The sequence below is a fragment of the Etheostoma spectabile genome, chromosome 15, assembly GCF_008692095.1.
Source record: "Etheostoma spectabile isolate EspeVRDwgs_2016 chromosome 15, UIUC_Espe_1.0, whole genome shotgun sequence".
Classification (NCBI taxonomy): Eukaryota; Metazoa; Chordata; class Actinopteri; order Perciformes; family Percidae; genus Etheostoma; species Etheostoma spectabile.
Genome location: NC_045747.1, coordinates 12,114,117 through 12,118,963, shown reverse-complemented (window position 1 = coordinate 12,118,963; position 4,847 = coordinate 12,114,117). Strand labels below are relative to the sequence as shown.

Below are 4,847 nucleotides of genomic sequence, written 5' to 3'. Positions count from 1 at the left end.
AAAAAAGACGAAAGTGTCAGTTTTATCTAAAGTCACAGCTTTTCTCTTGCAGGTAGTTTATTTCTTGTGGTCTTCTGCTGCATCAACAACGCAGCAGAAGTTGAATGGTATCACCCCGTCAGTGATATTACACCAACAACGTCAACAGTTCAATATTTCATTTTTTAAATTTGACAACACTTAAAGTCCAACGCACCTGCACTGAAGAATTGTTTGCATGTGCAATTTTTAATAACAATGCAAATAGGCTAATACTACAACTAATAATAATAATAATAATAATTAATTATAACAATAATAATAATAATAAACACTAACTTCTTCTTGGCTGACAGTTATCATAGCCTAATTATTAACTGGGTCTTATTAATTTTTAAACAATTTAGTTAGTTTTTTCTTCTCTCCCTGTTTGTATTCTAAAAAACTGAAGAAAAAAAAATAAAAATGTCCGGTCCCTATAAGTTAACAGTACGAGTGCAAACGGCATTGTTTTCTTTATAATCCCTCTGCTGATTGTTTTTTAATTACTCAATCTTTTGGACTATAAATGCCTGAAACAATCGTCTGAGGTGACATCTTCAAATTTCTTGGTTTTGTTACACAACAGATATTCATCATGAAAATATAAAACAGCGAAAGGAAATAATTTCTGCCATTGGCGAATCTGGGAACCAATGACTGGGTTTTGTCTACATGGTAGGTGTAAAATTTGACTGTTTGACTGCTCTGATTTTTTTTGCTGTAGATGTGACTTGTGTCTACCTCCTTTATGCCAATCATCACAACAAACTCAATAAACAACTGCTTGTCTTTTTGCATGAATGCTTTAATTAATCATTTTTGCAACGTAAGCTCATGCTGCAGTCTCCTCAGCTTCTCCTTCTGTTTATCGTTATTTCTCAGACAGGCCAGAGCAAGCAGCCGGAACTTGTTCCAAGCCACGTTCCTCAGGTGAAGTCGTCGGGAACTGCTGGACAGGACCACAAGGCCGGGCAGTGGAGAGAGAATCTGAGAAAAGACCACAATCACACAGATGTTAGGTTACTATATGGAGGTTTTTTAGCTCCCCTGTGCATGTAATACAATGACCCTGTAGCATGTCGGAAACCTCTTCACATCCTAAGTTAGAACACTTCTTATAATCTCAGGCTATTGTCTTGTGATCATTGTCACTTGCACCTTGAGTGGCAGGGTCCACACGCAGAGTGAAGTGCATGCAGCTCACTGAGGGGCTACGACCTCCTTTCAGGTCGTCGATTTTTGACACCGCATCTGGCAACTCCTTTCATCACGCGTCCTCCGTGCTTCCTCGCAGAGGGAGATGTGGGGCTCCGGTCCTTCAGTGGGCGAAGTAGTCTTAGTCTGCGGTACACCGGGGCCATCATCCTGTAAACAGATGGGAGTGTATATAATATATATAAGCTCAAAGGATCACTGAATGTTGAGCTTACATCATTCACTGTGTTTCATATTTACCACGACCGCATCGTGCCGATCGCCTCCTCGTTTCCAGACACTTTAGCCCAGAAGGTTTGACTGCGTCCTTGCCTTAGTACTCAGCGTAAGTCCCATCTTGTCTTCCTTGACTTTTCTTGACGCTTCCGCTAACCGCGGGGGTTTTATGCTTGACACAGCGCTGGACACACCCAGAACCTCCCTCCAAGAATAGTGGTGAATAAGCTTGTGATGATGTAGCCTCCATGAGATAAAAACAAACATCCTCTATGATGACCACAGCAAGTCGTAACACGGTATTTTAAAATCTCAGCTGTTCAATCTATGTGTGTTTTTGAAAAACACGCCAAAAGTTCGCCTAACACGTCACAATAATAATACTAATATAATAATAATAATACGTTTTTTGTTAATGCACTTACACTTAAGACAACCCTCAAGTGCACAGGTACGGAATCATAGAATAAGTTAAAACAACCAGTTTAAAATACATATACGGTGCACAATATTGTTGTGCACGTTAAATCATTTGTTCTGCTAAAAAGAAATTTTTTTAGTAATTTTTTATAGTCTCATAGTTTGTGGTGCCCTCAGAGGGTCAGGGAGGGCACTCCAAAGTCCGAGGACCGGTAGATGAGCAGTGTGTCTCTGTATTGGCCCGAGTGACTGAAATCCACTCCACGTTTTCCATCCCGTCTGCGTGGTGCGGTCTGCATGAACAAGCACTCCAGGTGGAGGTTACCTGAATGGCTGCACTCCTCTTCTGACATAATGCACTTAATTAGGAAAGTAGAGCTCCACCAACAAAGACGGGGTCCGTTTTTTAGAATACACACAACGTACGTTGCTATGTTTAAACGGATGGTCCGTCCCTTCTATAGCCAGTAATATAAACCTATTTCATTAACTTGCTCTCGTGCTGAAAATTGAAAGTTGAAAATATAATTCAAAAGTATTGATAGTTGCAGTACTAGTCTAGAAGATAGTCAGCCTTAAATATATAGAAATATATATTACATATATCTCATTACATACATTTACTAGAAGCATGTATGTAGTATATTATATATGTAGATATATATATATATAGTTTTATATAGATATACTCGATATAATAAGATATATAGATAATAATATAGCTATAGATTTATACATGATGTGGTGGATATATCTATATTTATATATATATATAGTATATAGATATATATATATTTACTGTATATATATACATAGAGTAACATGTAAATGTATCCATATTTTTTAAATGCGTCACATGAGGTACACGCTTATGTAAATATGCTCCACACCTAAATTACTTTGGCTTTCTTAATCTATTGACCAGATAATGTTTTTAAGATACAGGGACAAATTTTAATATTTTTAAGAGGAGTTTAAGCTTTTATAGAGAGCTGTGTATGTACACTAATGTTATTTCCCAAGGATCAGGCAGATTTGACTTTTTTACTACACTTCACTAAGACAATATTTAAAGACTATCACTCAAACCCGCGGCGGTTGCACCGTCCCTGAGTTCCTGCTCAGCTCAGTACTCAACTATTCGCACTGAAATTAAGTATCGCTGTACAAGGTGCGAGCTGGACCTCCAGGGATATGGAGCTGTTCAATACCACCGCGCTAGTTTGCTATTCGATACTGTAACAATTTCCTTTAGTCAATAAGATAAATCGAGCGGGCATATACGACCTTCTCTTATCATTGTTGCAAATCCACAACACACTACTGGCACCCATCGCTTGCCTATGGGAGGGGATAAAGGATTCTTTAAAAGTTGCAGCTGGTGTCGTTGGATCTGGCAGACCTGCACAGGAACTCTAGATCCGCAACATGTTCATGGAACAGACTTCGATGCGCGCCACCCATCGCGGACGTCTTCTCCAATATGCAAGTCGAGGTGGTTGGGCCCTGCAGCTCTTGCCAGGTGAGTCGTCGCAGTCCTTGCATTGACAATGTGTGCTTTGGACATTTTTGCGGACTTTTGTGATAATTATGGATGGACTTACATAATCTTTTCTTTCATTGTGCACCATGCGTTTCAGACCATCACACAGGTTCATTTTCTTGCACAGCGATTTTTACATCCTCTCCTAGTCCAACCCTGTAACATGTACGTGTTCTTTAGGTGTCTGATCGTCTACCCCGGACTCAGAGATATTTCGGCAACTTTGAGAAACCTCTACAACGCGCTGCAATCACTGAAATCCGATGGTTACAAAACCGAACAACTATCCTGCACGGTCTGGACCGGGCTTTGAAGAACATGACCATCGGCAACCTATGCGAGCTGAGCGTTGCTGCCCTCCGAGAAACTGCACTTGGATCCCGACAATTTCAAAGTAAAAGTCTGGAACAATGCAACTCTTTGTTATTCACTTCAAGCGGTTATTCAAAAACGCCCCACCTTCAGGTTGCTGATGTTCCGGATACTTGCTGTTTGCAGCTCCTGTCCCGACTGCCTGACCATTGTGGTTGGCAGCTCACTGGGAAGGATTTCACTGGTGAAGTTCAGTCAGCTTTCAGAAGTTCTGCCGTTGTTGGTGTCAGCCCTGGGCAGGCGGACCACTAACAGCTGCAACAGAAGACACCACATCTGATCATGTGTTTAAAAGTTGCTTTTGTTTATTCTCAAAAGCAAATAAATAATAGCAATCCACCAAGTTGTTATGTCTGTAACTATACCCAATAAGTAACATGAAGAAATTAATAATCCACAAATATCGAGACTGACCCTCTAGACACTTGAGAACAGGAGTTTCTGATAAAGTGCTGAGAGTGTCTTTATCCTAAAAGAGAGAAGCCCAAACATTGGAGAAATATGAAAGTCCGTAAGACTTAACCACCTTACTAACCTTTAATAAACAATGTTTTTTATTTAACGCTGTTGCGGCTATTATTGTTATAATTAGTCACATTCTAGATGAAACTATTGCGATTTGCCGATGTATAATCAATAGCTCCCATTTCATGCTCAGACTTGCTTTTGGTTCGTCACTGGACCTGGATAAAAATACAAGTAAATGTAAATAAAAAGACTATAGTGTCATTTTTATCTAAGTCACAGCTTTTCTCGAGTTGCCGGAGTTCTTTCTTGGTGGTCTTCTGCTTCATCAACAACATCCAATTAATTTATTGACAACAGTGCAATATTTCATTTAAAAATTTATAACAACAACTAAAAGATCCAACGCACCTGCACTAATAATTGTTTGGATGTGCAATTTTTAATAACGCATAGGTTTGCCCTTGTGTGTCTAATTGTTATTTTTTTAAGAGGTCGTGATTACTGCAGGGGGGTTTCAGGCCTGTGGAAAGAGGTCCTGAAAGAAGAGACTTTTCAATAGAAGATCGGAATCCAAACAATCAAGACATTTTAT

The 4,847-nt window shown here is 39.5% G+C and overlaps 1 pseudogene; it reads left to right on the top strand.

The window, feature by feature from the left end:
• Positions 1 to 3,215: 3,215 nt before the first annotated feature.
• LOC116703222 (hemoglobin subunit beta-like) lies at positions 3,216 to 4,067 on the top strand (annotated as a pseudogene).
• Positions 4,068 to 4,847: the final 780 nt, after the last annotated feature.